Here is a 16,125-nt window from a genome sequence, read left to right as displayed (position 1 = left end):
ACTGAAACATGACGTCTCGTGTTGTAGAAAAGAAAAAAGTAAAAATCTTGACAGAATCTTAACTTTTTGCTAGTCGCTAAAGATTAAGTATGTTCACAGTTGATATTCGTTCAAAGTTAAGGCCAGCCGGGATAGAAAAAACTAAGAGACAAAAATAAAACAACAATTTGTGTGGAATACGTTTAAGTCATATACAGTTCCTTGCGACGGTTGCACACCATTTATAGATACATAAATTAATAATTATACTAAAAAAATCTGCCGAGTAAAGCGCACTATTTCGACATTTTTCAGGAGCTTTCCTGTTTTTTTTTTTTTTTTGTTTGTTTCGTTTTTTTCTTTAGTTCATGTAAAAGGAAGTTATAAATTAAAAAAATGTACAAATTGGATTACTTAAGTTCAGGAACTAGTGTTTACATTGCGAGAAGAACTATTTATACGCGACTTTGTTTATCATAATTAGTAAGCGAGAGACCGCGTCAACATATTCATTTTTTGATTGAATCTGGAACCAAATAACATCTGGCTGATCTCAGTCAAACATTTCAAACGTTATTAAACTTTATTTGTCACTCCTTTGCAATAAAAAAACCAAAAGCACAACAAACACAATGAAACGCAAGCTATGTCGTTGTTGTTGTTGCACTGATCTAATACAAATAGGTACGTTCACCCTAGCTGCAAAGGGACACAACTTTTTCCGCCATGAAGATTTATACGAGCCTAAGGGGCTCTGCTATTTACGATCTAACGTGGGAAAGATTTAGCCATTCATTTGCTTAACTTGCAGTCTCGAAAGTTCTTTTTAAACTAAGGATCTGTACATTCAAATTGAATTTGTCCGTCTGACCTCCGGTTCTTAAAGACCTTTCTACAGACTGGACTTTATCATAAATACTATTTGTTATCATTTTTGACTCTATTCCTTTTTTGAAGAACGCTGGGCGAGCGAACGGCAAAACAACATTTTCCTTAACAGAAGCCAGGAAAATCTTCTAGTGTTCCCTTTTTTCAGTTTTACTTCTTGCTTATCCGAAATGTTCCTGGTGTTATTTTTCCTTCTTCAAGGCTTTTATGTCACAAATTTCATTTTCAAGTAGTCGAGGAATTTGTTTTTGGCAAACCGTCAAGATTGTTATTGCTCTACTAACTCAATCTTTTTAATACTCGACATTTGTTCTCAGTTAAGAAACTTATATTCTCTGAGCCGGTTAGATCGTCGTTTGGAGGAATTAGATCATTAAGACGCCGATAATTGAGTAAATATAAATAACAAAAAGTGTTTATGTCAAATTCAAGTATGCTTTCACGAAGAAACCTTTTAATTATGTCGAAGAAATTTTTGGTGTCAATTTTGTCCTCTTTATCTAATTTTAATTTTGTTATTTGATTTTAGTGAACGGAAGAGACCAGGTGATGATTCTCTACAGCTGGTCTTTAGATATTCGTCAGTGCTTCTAGACTTAATTCATCTTTCACAGATTAAAACCTTCTATAACTTCAAATCACAAACTCTATTGCAACCTCACGACAACTTCCTAAAACGTTCTTAATGTTCCAAGAAGTGTATTGTTGAGAGGACTCGTTCATTTATGGTCCTCAAATGTTCTCAATTCATTCTTCCGATAAGAAAATATATATGAAAACCATTCCAGCACGTTTTAATTATCTGATATGAAAATAAACATCAGGAAGGGATTTTAAATATCTCATTTGGAATGTATCACAATATGGGCAGATGTCGTATGGAGGCGGCGCGGAACCAGAATGAGAATTTTTACACAAGGTTTAATTTTCCAACTTATCAATGAACATATAACAAATTAAATTATTTTCTCCGCTCGGGAGCCTGTTTACTTCCCTTTTAAGAGTGACGAAGGCCACACATTCCGTCATGGAATGTCTGTTTGATCCCAGGTTACTTTTCAAGTGGAGCACAAAAACACTATTTCGTGACTGTTTCTTAGTTATTTTAGTCTTTCTTATCCAGTTACTATATTATTCTCACTAAAGCCAAACCACAAGCTAAGCCCTGCACGCGATTTTTATTTCATAGCAGGTGCGAAGCGGCATAGCACGTGCGCCCTTTCCTTGGGCCGACCTAGTCAATGATCATCTTCTGTTCTGATACAAAGCATGATGACCCCCCCCCCCCCGCCCCCTAATTCTACAGAGCTGTTGGAAAAAAAAAATTTGAAAAACCACAACTTTGCAAAAAGGGCGTTAGAATTACACCTTAGATTTGTAGTATTGAAATTTTTGGGACGTTGTCTTGGCTTCCCGAGCTTAACTTACAAGATTTCAGTCTGCAAAATAAACGTAAACGGGATATCCAGCAGCCAAGATGAATCTTAAATCTCTCATTTCATCATTAACAATGCAGTTTATTCAGTGATACAAAGGTCACCCTATTCTATCATACATAACATAGAAAAACACACTTTACTTCGCGATCAATATTCATTGTTTGTAACCAGGCTATAACATCTTCTGACTTGGTGAATTGGTGATTAAACGACAAAATGTTCAGGTCAAAAACAGTGAAAACTCCTCTGGAGGTTCTCGGTGTTCGGCAATTCCGTGACCTGAGTTCCTTCAATTCTGTTCTAAGGGGGCTTAGTAACTGTGGCTGTCTTACCTAAACAATACAAAAATACTAGCTATGTACAGTAAATGCATATAAAATGACCCATTAGTAGAACCGGTTATGTTTATTAACCAGACATGTTAATTAACACCCATATAAGTTTCATCAACTCGGACCACAGCCAAAATGTTATTTTCTGTGATCATTATTGGTTAATCTGCTTAACCAAAACAGTAGCTTGCCCGCGAAAGGGCCTATCGTCAGTTCTGGAGGCAAGAAGATAAGATAGGAAGGAACTACTTTTGCAAGGGAATCGCATGCCGCGAACGGTGAGAGCCAAAGGGAAAACGTTGTGACAGTTGTCAGTATATCAAGAGATCAGTTCAAGGGAAGATACGAAGAGAATAAATATTTGTCAATTTTTACAGGCTCGAGCACTACCACATTACCAGTGGATATAAATTTTCCTTAAAGTTTATTATGTATTCATGCCTTTTTGTTAAGGGAGGATAACTTTAAAATTCAAAATATCGTTATAAGTTGAACAGGCAACTCCGTGAGACGAAACACGCAAAGATTAGGAATTCCTGCATTTTAACATGGTTAGTTGATGATACTGGTTAGGACACCCAACAGATTTCTTAGTTATAAGCACTCCATTCATGAACAAAACGACCGATAACTTCCTATGAAAGCTCATGAATTCCATAGGTCTCCATGTGTAAAGACACTAGGAAAAGAATGTGCACAATATGGGTGTTCCCAACTTAAATTTAAGCACTTTTTAAAGTCTGTTTTGCCGGCCAGTGTAACCTGTCAACTTTACTTACTATAGTGGGTCGGATGAGTAAGTTGTACCCCTTAGCTTGCTGTAAATACTGTGTGAACATGGTCAAAAATATTTTTGGCAGGACCTTTTGAATCTTTCAAGTATCCTTGATAGTGGCATGCCATCAATTCTCTTCGAAATTGACAATTTAAATGTTTGAAGAACATTCTACAAAAGTTGTTCATTTTGTTGGTGCTTAAGTTGACAGCGTTTTTCCTGGCAGTTAAATTTTATGGCATCAACTTAAACAATGTTTTCTTAACATTTTACTTTTTCTGTTGAGAAAGAAGTAATGCATAGCTCCAAAGCATCCCTTACTCTCTAGTGATGAGTCAATCCTGAGTTGCTTCTCACCCTTCCTTTACACTGGACAACTAAAAGTCAACAAACCTTACTTTAGATACAATGAAAATATATGAAGTTCATATATTTTGAACTGCGGTATTAGATACGTATGATGCACGATCCTCGCAGTAGATAGCGCTATTTAAGCAATAGCGAAAATCAGACCTGAAAAAAATCAGGCCTGTAAAAAAATCAGGCCTTTTTCGCTATTGCTTAAATAGCGCTATCTACTGCGAGGATCGTGCATCATACGTATCTAATACCGCAGTTCAAAATATATGAACTTCATATATTTTCATTGTATCTGATTTATCACTTTCACGGGTTTATTACGAATCAACTTAACGGCCTGCTCCCAGTTGGCTTGTTAGCTCAATTGGTAGAGCGCTGCACTAGTATCGCAGAGGTCAGTGGTTCGAATCCCGTACAGGCCTGATTTCTTTCAGGTCTGATTTTCGCTATTGCTTAAATAGCGCTATCTACTGCGAGGATCGTGCATCATACGTAAACCTTACTTTATTGATATACTAATATGCATTTACATTACATTTAAATTAAATTGATTACACCACATTACACTTCGATTTAACAATTATTCGCCGAAGGCGAGGTGAATACCGTCGAATAATCGCCGAGACGAAGTCGAGGGGATTATTCGACAATATTAATTCACCGAAACTGAGGCGAATAATTGTTTTAGTATAATTTCAGAGCTGAACAACAGGGAAATGTCTAAAATCATAACATTTTAGGAACATTTATTAACATTTTATTTTAACATTTTATATAAACCGCGTGGAGCGGTTTATATAGCGTCATATAAGGAACCGCTCGACCAATCAGATTGCTGGAAACTCTTTTCTCAGCTCTGAAATTATACTTATATAAAATATGAATCAGTGAAGAAGGGGAAAATCATCGCACGTTTTTAACTGGTTATAACAGGAATCTATTCTCAAATGTAGCAACTCTTCAGATAAGACCAGTTGAAATCTGAACGCAATCACTGAGAGTTTAGGGAACTGCTTTTTAATGTACTTAAAAAGGTAGTATTATTTGGAATGAGATGAGAGCTATAATGAGGTTTTTTTTCTTTTTTTGCAAACCTCGATGTTGTATAGTGAAGGGCCTCATTGAGTAGAATCTATCTCAACTAGAATAATAATCTGATCATTTCTGATCTCTAATACCCAAATTTATGGGAGTGTAAAACGTATGCATCTTTTCAAATATAAATTTGCAAAGCTTGCATCCCCTTCAAAATGACGAAGTTTATTACTTTAGCACTTCTAATGATATAATCACCTATATTTTCATATCCTCGAATTCAGTTGAAAGAATTTAGAACATATCAAACTGTTTCCCCACTGCGATGGACATTTGTTTTTGTCGGTTCCAGCCTGGCGCGGCCGCTAACCCAGATGCCCTCCTGAGCAAATTTTCAAAATGGCGGACAAGCCAAAAAGAGAGATAAGAGAACCAAAGCGATTCTGCAGCGAATACTCAGCATACACCCCTGTTAAAAAGGTCATTTCACAAAGAAAAGATACAAAATTATATGATGTTGAAGTCACGGAGGTTGACAAACCCAACAAGAGACTGAAAATTCACTACATTGGCTACAGTACACGCTTCGATGAGTGGAGACCCTTCGGGGTTCTGTCCTCGTGTACCGGTTCACAAGAGCCAATACAAAGACCAAACAATACACAATAGCTAACCGATAACTCCTAAACAAAGAAAGAACAATGGCAATTCTCTTGTGAACCGGTACACCAGGACAGAACCCCCTTCGGGGACGGTGAAGGATCTGAATATTTTCCTTCGAAATTGTATAGATTAGTAGGCTGCAACAAAAATTTATTGGACGACGTTTAGGGTAAAAACAGCAATCTAACCTGAAAAAGATGTATTTATTCCGACTCTTTCGGAAAATAACTTTACAAATCTTACTTGTTTATCTCGTAAGCAAACGATGGTGAAGCGCTTTCCGAGCTACCCGATTCTTCTCCCACTGCTTTCACGCTTATAAAACAGGAAACGAGCAAAAGGAGGAAGGTGTGGCTGTTTTGACTAGCCATTTGACGAGGTTCAATCTGCTCCTTGTTCGACAATTTACATATCAAAACAAAGGAAATTTGTTCCTCTCTTTGATTTTGGCGGTACATTTTCAATTTGCGCTTGCGTAAGAGAGAAATCGCCCAAGACTCCTTGCTCGGTCTTGTTTTGACCACGAACGCCTTCTTAATTTTGACGGACCCGCTCGGGAAAAGGTGAGAATGACGAGGGAAAAACTTTACTTTGTAGTACGAAAATACACAAAATGGAAAGCCATGATATCATAGTTCAATATTTCGGTGGTACATTGTTAACTTTTTTTATACAGAGAGTTGGCAAGATGATCTAACATCCAAAATTGCACTCGATTTGAGTGGGCCGATGAAGTGGGCGTGGTCTCGAAATTCAGTAAGAGACTATTTGTACCACCGTGAGTTTGATATGACTACTTAAACATGGTGATTTGGGAACGAAGCTCCTTCAGAGATTGCCATTCAATAAAACCGAGTTTACTGATATATCACCTAGAAAAGCTCAAATTTTCATGTACATCTCATGAAGTTTACGATTAAAGCTCTCACGATAGGCACTTAGATACGGAGCTACCCAAAATATTGCACCGTTTTTCCTCAAGCCAAGATTGTTACAGCGAAGGATCTCTTTGTTGTCAGATTAATATGGAGTTAAAAATTTCATTTGAACTGCTGTTGTGTCGCAGATCTGAACCGTTCCTGCTTTCTATGACATTTTGCCTTACAACTGGCATCTTAATGTTTAGAAAGCAGTTTGTTCTCCATTGGTCTGCAAGAGAGCGTAAGTCAGAACATGGCGGGATCAATTCGAGCAGTGACTCACATGGCGAAACTTATTCAATGATACAGAAATGAGCGAAAAAGGTTGCATTACGACGAAAAATACCACAAATACAAGTAAATCCTACAGAGATTCTGAAGGCATTGAGTGGTATTTTTACGTACCTTGTTTTTCAAGATATCCGGTGTTTCGTCGGGAAGATATGCGGGCCGGAACTGAAACACACCGAACTTCAAATGTTTTACCACTGAGTTGCACGCATAAGTTACACAGACCTCATATTTTCGTACACTTCTTATTGTTCTGCAGCAAGCCTCTATAGTTTTTGAAGGACAAGGAAACTTCTGAACGTAGAAATGAACTAAGAAGGGGACGTGTATCGCGTCTCTCAGAGTAGGCGCCATTTTGGACTTTTTTTTGACGTCACCAAATTGAATATCTAGCTTTATGCGCGTGCGTTGTCATATCCATGGACCTGAGCTTGACTGCTGGCCTGAAATTAACCCCACTCGGAAGTTGGCCCGTATTAAACAACAGCCATTGCTACTAAATTGGACTCGCCTTCCTTGATATCCGATAGTAGTTCAAACAGCTCCACGTTGAAATGGTTACGTCTGAATCTCTTATTAATAAGATTACAAATTCAGGGAAGCTATTCGTGCACTCAGCTAATCCTGGTCATCTGCTAGAATTTCTGACTAATCACTTGGACAAAATTGCTGAGATTATTGACATTTGAGACTCATTTGTACTAAACCAGTCTGGAACCGAAACGTCCTCTGGATAAGCGTCCCCTATTTAGTAAAGTATAATATTTTATGCAAATAAGATGTTTGAAAGGCAAAGCCTTCTCCATAAGATGAAGATCACGTAAGGCTTTAAGCGTTTAGACTCAAAAAAAGAAAACGCAGCCATTGACTCATTGGTGTCATACCAATTGGCCAATTAGAGAGAGGCGTTCGATAGTTTGTTTTCGCTTGATCTAATTCAACCCCCCGCGCGTTCATCTTGCACGGGAACGCCAAATGACGTAATAGATAAGTAATTGACAGTAGGTGTCTGAGGGGCAAGGCGTTCAGCTACGTGTTAACTTGGAATGAATTTAACTTCATCGAAATTTTCTTGGTTTAAGTTTCTGATAGAGAGGAGTGGCTCAAGGATAATCGTCGGTTTAGTCCCCACCGCCACTATGAAATCATACATACATTAAGTAATTTCAATATGGCGGATGAATTTGTTATTCGTCATTTTCTGTGGAATTTGAAGTTTTCAACGATTTGGTTGGCTTGATTACCTTGAGATATTTAAGATTCAGACAATATAAAATAGTGCTTTTGAGTTTAAGTGAGGATAACCGCCTCCCGATTAGCTCAATTGGTTGAGCGCGGGCTGTTGTGCCGGCCGGACCAACACTCAAGGTCTTAAAATAACTGAGGAGAATGTGCTACCTTTCTATAACATAAAGAAATGGATAGACATTCTAGTCTTCTCGGATAAGGACGAATAAACCGTACGTCCCGTCTCCTGCATCTATTAGTTAATTTGGTTAGGCAGGGGACGCCTCCCGGTTAGCTCAATGGATAGAGCGCTGGACTGTTGTGCGGGAGGTCGAGGGTTCGAGCCCCGAACGGACCAACACTCAGGGTCTTAAAATAATTGAGAAGAACTTGCTGCCTTTCTATAACATTAACAAATGGTTAGATATTCTAGTCTTCTCGGATAGGGACGAATAAATGGAGGTCCCGTCTCTATATAAAAATAAATAAAAATAAAGACGTTAAAGGACCCACTCACGAGATTACTGTGATGTGGTCTGGCCTGTTTACGGGGAATTGGAGGGAGGGGTCATCTGTTAGATTCGCCTTTCATTGATTGTAAACTGCTTAGCAGTCTGGTAAAGTCCCCCGCGCAGTGTTGTAAAGCGCCATGAGCTCAGGATATTAGCGCTATATAAATAAAAGTTATTATTATTATTATTATTATTATTATTATTATTATTATAAGGATATCAAGAACTTTATATTTCGACCGAAACATACAGCTAAGAGGCTGATTCATCGGTTGTTCGATTGTTAATGTTTTGCCAGAGCACTAGGAGTGATTGGAAAATTTCCTAATATCGAAGTAGGAGATTGATGAGACAAATCGTAAGCACAAAAGGCTTGAAACTTCCCCAACACAAGCGTAATATATTTCCTATCAGACGTTCCAAATTCCTTAGTTAAGAAGAAGAAGAACGTGGAGAAGACCTTCTCCTGTTAATACGTGAAGTCACACTGGAAGTAATGAGCGGACACCGACAAATACTGGAAAACGATGGAGTCAGTCCTTTCCTTCTGGTTCTAAAGAGCTCTCCTCTTCCCTTGCCTTGAGAAAGGAGGTAGTCTCTGGGGACGAGTTGGCAGAACAATTTCTCATAGCATTTCCATAATATTTTTTGATACCTTAACAGGAAAATTAAAGATTTGATTTAGTGATGAATTTCATTGTCTTGAAATTATTCTGTTTCTGTATCAGTCATGGTCTAATTCAGAGATCCTACTTCAAAGTTATTTCAAAATATTGTCAGCACCCGGCCCATGCATGCACTTTATTACCATATTAACAATAATAACGGCATTCAGCGTTGGTTGATTATTTAATCATTGGAAAACTGACTATAAAATAGCAAATTACAACAGGCTAAAATCGCTACGGACTAAACACGGCTGCCAGAGGCGCCTGTCTGATTTCAACCTTAAAAAAATTGTAACTAAACAGGTATGTTGTTTAGAGAAATAGAGACCTTTACCTTTACCTAAAATCACGAGTGAGCAAAAAGATTTTTCCTTGCAACATCCATATGTATTTTGAAGCAGAAAGGCAATGAGAAGTATGAGAATCATCGACCAGATGTTATTGGATATTAAACGATGTTATCAGAAATCAAAATAATTAAAAACAAATTAACATATGTTACATATTGAGAATAAAATAGTTGGGTTTGACTGAATTTTGGGCAATTTTGTGAGTTCAACAGTACACTTTAGCCACGGACGCCCTTCAGTTCCAATAAAATACCTGGAGAGACTGTGCGCAGAATTTTGAAATAATTTATAAATCAAAATAATTAAAACAAAATTAATTGATGATTACATCTTGAGAATAAAATAGTTTAATCATTGCTCTCATGTTCATGTAATTGGCAGGTAAAGAATGTTTGGGTTTTTGGCTGAATTTGGGGTAATTTTATGGAGTTCAAGTGTGTTCTTCAGCTACGGACACCCTTCAGTTCCAATGAAATACCTGGAGAGACTGCGTGCAGAATGTTAAAATAATTTGTGTACTGTCTTCACAGTTCGTATTTCTTGACTTGAGAAAACAATTTCTCCTAGAATTGGCCAGAACCAAACGAATTATCCAACTAAGAGTAAAGTTTCTTGTACCATTTGCAGCATGAAGAGCAACCAAATACAAAATTTCAACCAATTGTCAAAATAACTCAGTTGTAATCACGGGGATATCTGTGCTCACTTTTTGAAGAGCATTTTTGAATAGCATCTGTCACAGAAACTTTTAATCTGCTGGTGGTGTTCAAAACTATTGACTTCTGTGATTCTGTTTACACTAAATACGACCTTTCTAATAGCCTTGATATACCAACGTCCAGCTCATTTCCTATTTTCATAAGATTCACAAAGTCTTTTGGGAATCTTATTGATTGCCAAAAACAATCATACAGGATTTATATTTGGTATTAAAATCACCAACTAAATTGGTGATTAAGTTTGATATTAAAGTGATTAAGTTTGGTATCAAAATCACCAACCAAGTTTCTACTGTCCCAACAGAGATAATGTTATATAACTGTGATCCCCGTTTCATAACTGGTAAGCCGCACAAGAAACGAAAATAAACACGTTCGCTGAAAGCTTTATTACATAACTAGTGTGGTCGTTTTCAAAAAAATAAAACATAACCGTAACAATAACTGTAAAATACTGAACATGAGACAAAAGAATGAAAGAATGGTACGACTTATATCTGTGGTAATTTTCTTTTTCCTGAGGTTAATTCTTCGCTCCAAGAATTCGATTATGTGTAAGCTCGTGTTACCTTCGAGGCACAATACAGCATCTATTTTTCGTCGGGAAATGTGTATTCTTGTTGTTGGAGAGGTTATCGGCTAATTACTTGGCTGTGTGAGACATTAATACTTGACTTTTCATGGTGGACCATTCCAATTGCTTTGAGTTCATTTGGGATTTGATTTGACTTCATATGGACACTTCAGCCGGTTTTCCTCGTGTTTCTTTCTGAGTTCGTGACCAACACGACCCGAAATTGCATGTATTTTCGATAAATTTCACGTATCCAAGGCGAAAAAGAATTCCCCACGCACGACATTATAGTTACCACTGCTCCTGAGCAAGAGTTTGAACTAAAGAAAAGCATTAGTGGTTGCACGTGGAAACATAATGACTTAGGGTGATCGTTTGTCCTTCTATAAATTATGTAATGCTTTGCTGAAATGCCTGCTCGTCTATTATCGTCTCTTTTCTTTTTTTCTTATTTACAAAATTCGCTTACTCATTTTCTATTTTCCTTTCTCTTTTTTAACAAACTTACTTTATTTTTCTTGCTGACAAAGCTAAGGGCGAAGAATTTAGTGAGGAGTTAACATAACTACTTCTTTTCAAAGAGAGAGCTGACTTATTTAAATTTAAAAATGTTCTTAAAAATTATTACTTTTAATGAACGTAATTGAAGTAAGGAAAATTTGATGACAAATGAATAGAATAAAAAAGTAAATCCTGGTTTTGTAGGCAATATAAAGTTTTGAAATACCAGGGTTTTGGGTTGTGAAATATGGTATTGTATTTCAAATAACATCAAGTAGCACTTGCATTTTCGCTTATAACTGAACGACAATCTCTTTTAGAAATTGTTACAAAAAGCGATGGAAATTGTTGAGCTTTAAAAGAAACCTTTTGGACACCGTGACTCATTGGTATTTATGTATTAGAGGAAATAGTTTTTTTTCAAAACGAGGCCAACACATATTCACTGGATGTGCGTGGTCACCGCTGTGCTTGTCTAAAGCTGTACAGTGTTACATAAGATCATGAGAGGAAATGAAGGTTCTTCAAATAGCTATAAGGGACAGGGCAAAATGTTTCTATTAAAAATCCTGATGGAAAGCAGAACAGCTTGTTACAAAGTGCGAGCCATTCTGCATGGTACTACTTTAATTAACAATTGGTTCATGCTTTAGCGTGTACTATCGAGTTATGGAGCACGCGGGAAGTTTGGGGAGCACGAAAGAAGCGTAAGAGTTCAAGTTCAAGTTCAAGTTCATTTATTTGTTTAAGCAGGTTGATTAATTGGCAGCTGTAATAGCTGATGTAGACCTGCAGTCCTAACCCACCCATCCCACCCCAGGGGAGCACATCCATCACACAGTAATCTCGTGTGTGGGAAATTAACGTCTCCTGCCCCAACCCTGCAGGAGACGGGACCTCCATTTATTCGTCCCTATCCGAGAAGACTAGAATATCTAACCATTTCTTGATGTTATAGAAAGGTAGCAAATTCTTCTCAATTATTTTAAGACCTTGAGTGTTGGTCCGGCCGGGGCCGAGGCAATAGCCGATACTCGATAGTGTACTCGATAGTGCACAGCTGAAAGCATGAACCAATTGTTTTAGGACATAGCCGGTGGAATTATGCATCAAATCCGACGCGAAAAACGGACAACAATGTCAATTGAAGCGAATCGTGACGGCGCTAATGCCGAGTCTCCTTTTCCGTTGTTTTTCTCTTTTTCTGCCTCATTTAAGAACTCTAGCTCAGAGGAAAAGGTCGAAAAATTGTCTTCGTTTTGGTACTAGTGTCTGTTTGTATCCATTATTGTCGCGAAGTATATTATTTTTCCCCGAGCTAACAATGGTCGCTCGCGCGAAAAAAAAATTTCTGGCGAAGCGATTTCCTCACGCTATATCAGCGTGCACTATCGAGATTTTGAGCACGCTTACGTATACTGAATTTGATTGCGCGGCTCTGCTAGCTATGTTCTAATACAAGGTAGGTGTGAGTTTTGGTCGGAATTACCCCAAAACGTGTCATAAAGTATACTGATAAACTTCTCTCATTGCACAAGGTGAAATCTTCATCGCGTAATGGTCTCGACGTATTAAAAAATTAGCCATAAATCGCAAGGAAATAACTCATTTAAGTCTTATCAGTTGGATTAATGTATGTAGAACTTGTCTTCATGCTTGTTGACGTGTTGAATAAACAACTCACGACGTCTGAAAATATACCTCCTCGAGGGAGAAGTCGCTGTTAGCGTGATGGAAATGCTTTTTAACCCGGCTGTTACTCTTTGAAACGATGGGACAAGCGATGAAAAACATGAGGGAAAACATGAGGAAACCCCTTGTTAAGCAATAGTTTGTTTGAGAAAATCCAAACTTTTCTGAGCTGCCACTTTTCTCCTCGAGCTCCTTGGGGGATCTGTCGGGAAAGGAAAGATCACGGGGACTCCGGTCGAAACTTTGGACCTGTATTCATTCAGTTGGGCATCGCTCAGCTTAAGCGACCCATTTGTACCTACTCATCATTGCAGAAGAAAGACTTGAACTGGTTATCAACGCTGTTTCGTTCTCACAGATCACCACAAATAAGCAATGTATGTGTTAAATCACTTTAATGTATCACGATAATGTTTAATGCTCAAGCACACCATTTCAATCTCGTGCCGTTTTGGGGTAAGCTGTTTCAGCGCTCTTTTGTATTACCAGGCCAAGAAAATAGCTAGCTTTACTCAATTAAATAAAACTGAAAAGACTTAAATGAGTCATTTCTTGGCGATTCATACCTAATATTTCAAAATTTCGAGACCATTAAGGATGTCAATTTCACAATAAACCTTGCATATGCAGAAAAGTTTGTCGGTCGATTTTACTACATATTTCGCAGTTGTTCTCCCAAAACTTACCCTTCCCTTGTATCTACGTGACCCAAATCAATTTCCGATAAAGAAAAAAGCGACGAAAAAGCGATGATCTCTCACCAAAAGCGTGGTTTGACGTCAAAACTGCCTTTCTCCATACATTTCTTGCTAGCGGGCTGCGCTGTTTGCCCCGTGGCGATCCCAAATATCTTTGCGCAAACACAAGGATCTGACTACTGGCAACTCATTCATTACCTTGTTATTCCCCACCGACGCAGCACCACAGTTTCTTTAGAAACTTGCTCCCTTTAAAAATATTTCGTCTTAATGAGAAACAAGAATTGCTTGTTTATTTCGAGAGCCGAGAAAGAAAACCACCGTGGTTATAGCACAATAAACCAAGAGAGTCGTTGAATTTTTTTTTGTTTTGACTACCTTCTGCCGCTTTTTGTGACTTCTTCGCCGTCATTATCCAAAAGTTACGAAGGTTGTAAGTCCGCTCCATGCACTTTATTTCTTGCGTGGGATTAAAGAAGGCAGTCCAGAGCGGGAAAGGTGGGCCCATCTTGCCCGCTCGGGTTGCCAATCAGAACACAGGACTCGCCTTATCTTGCTCGAGGGTGTCGCCAGCGATAAAATCATATACCATAAATCATAAATGTGGGTTTCATCTGTGTCACTAAAACCTAAAAGCGCTGTATTTATGAGCCTGACCACAAGAGACCCCTGAAAAGACTAAGTTCCAAGGGTTTTTCTCAATAAAATGGTTTTGAAAACATTAGGCCAACAGAAGTCATCTTGCTTGCTTAAGTTCACCATTTGCGCCAGGCTTGACCCTAATGGTTATAGTGGCCTACTGTCTTCTACATGCGAATTGTTACTATGTTTCTAGAAGTGTGAAATCTTTGGGTGCCATTTTACATCGTTTTGTGAAAACAGGATTTTGCCTTCACAAATAAACTGACGGACGAGAACAACTGGGAAAAGGCTTGCCTGAGGACACTCGCTGGTTGCGGGAAGGCCGGGATCTGTTACGGCTGTTGACTATCCTTGAGACAATGACTGACAATAACAAGGTTGGCTCCAACATAGACTTATTCTGTAAGCGCTACTGAACTTACTTGGCCCTAAACTGGCCTGACCTGGCTGAGTTTCTTCTGGCCAGAACTGGCTACCTGGATTGACCAAAAAAAGCTTCACAAATCAGCTCTATTTAAGCCTAATGTACAAAGGGTTAGGTAATGCTATGAATTATCTAAAGGATCACGGCAATCTACTACAAAGTTTGGCCAGGCAGGAATTTCTCCTTTTACAAGATTAATCACTTTCGAAAAGTTCTGGTGGATAACAACTACACAAAAGGAGATGACAGGTGACGGTTACAGTTTGACACTGATTACAGTACGATCTAATAACAACTGTTTATGGTTGACTGAATAGGAACTGGCCGGTAGCATTTATGCTTTGCTGAACTTAGCAAGATCTCACACTTTCTACGTTGAATTATATATATTTTTTAGCGTCAGCATAAAACTCGATAATCTAAAAATCTATCGTTACAGCTTACAAAGGGATTCGCATTGGGGTTTGTGTTTGTCACCCGAATTTATGCAGTTCGATCCTTACTCATGCCTCGTAGGCCTGGTGAGCCAGCGGTCACACTACGAATCCAGAATCAGGCGAAGGATTCCGATATGTCAGAACCTGCAAGTCCTGTCTTTGAAAAATGGAGTGGATATTAGGCTCCTGCGCTGTGTTGGTCTTGTTGGCAGATTGATATTTGTTTTTCGGTTCATTTGCAACTTCATGAAAATCATTGTTACAATTTCTAGGTTCTGTCACGACAATTGCGATTATACTTGCTCCTGAAAACCTACTTGGGAATGAAAAACACGGTCAGAATAATCAGCGGTATTTACAAGTGCCAGGGCAGCCATTCTTGTTTTTAGTATAGTGATGATCATCATCATAGCGGTTATCATCATCATCAACATTACAATTATTATCATTATTTTTATTATTGACTATTTTTACCAGAAAAGAAAAAGGAGAAAGATCTCAAAATAGAAGAACCTTCTTATCTCTGACGTATTCAGTCATACTTAAAAGAGAGTCAAATTACTTTGTCTAAATATGTCTTTGTCCTTTTCCTCTGTCTTTTGTGTCTGCTTCTATGGAAGTCTAGCGCGCAAAGTTTATGGCGTCAACAGAGCACTCATTTAGGTAGCAGCCTGACAAAATAACAGGAAGGGATTTCTTGGGATTTATTTGTGATTTCTCCATTGCGGTCTAGCATTATTTATAATTTCAGAGGATATCACAGGATACTATGTACTTTCCCGTGGACACCACTGACTTTAATACACTTTGTAAATCAAAAGCTTCTTTTTTCAATTCTAATTCATTTGATATACGTTAAGCTCTCTTACCGACATAAAAAAAAGGGGTAATAAAATCAGAGAGTTTCAAAAACAAGTGGGACCTTGATAATTCGAAAGTATGATTTTATTTTGTATGTTAACAGCAAAAAAACGCACACCTATGATTTCACAAACGCAG

General features: G+C 38.1%; 1 long non-coding RNA gene across 1 annotated transcript; it reads right to left on the bottom strand.

The window, feature by feature from the left end:
* Window positions 1–2,363: 2,363 nt before the first annotated feature.
* On the bottom strand, window positions 2,364–7,049 carry LOC111347332 (uncharacterized). The gene is made up of 2 exons (XR_015997055.1): window positions 6,797–7,049; window positions 2,364–2,638 (listed from the first exon to the last, which is right to left on the bottom strand). It is a non-coding gene; the product is annotated as an uncharacterized LOC111347332 (long non-coding RNA).
* Between the last annotated feature and the right edge of the window lie 9,076 nt (window positions 7,050–16,125).

The sequence above is a fragment of the Stylophora pistillata genome, chromosome 2, assembly GCF_964205215.1.
Source record: "Stylophora pistillata chromosome 2, jaStyPist1.2, whole genome shotgun sequence".
Taxonomy (NCBI): Eukaryota; Metazoa; Cnidaria; class Anthozoa; order Scleractinia; family Pocilloporidae; genus Stylophora; species Stylophora pistillata.
The sequence above is the reverse complement of the archived record's forward strand: the minus strand, read 5'-3'. Positions and strand labels throughout refer to the sequence as shown.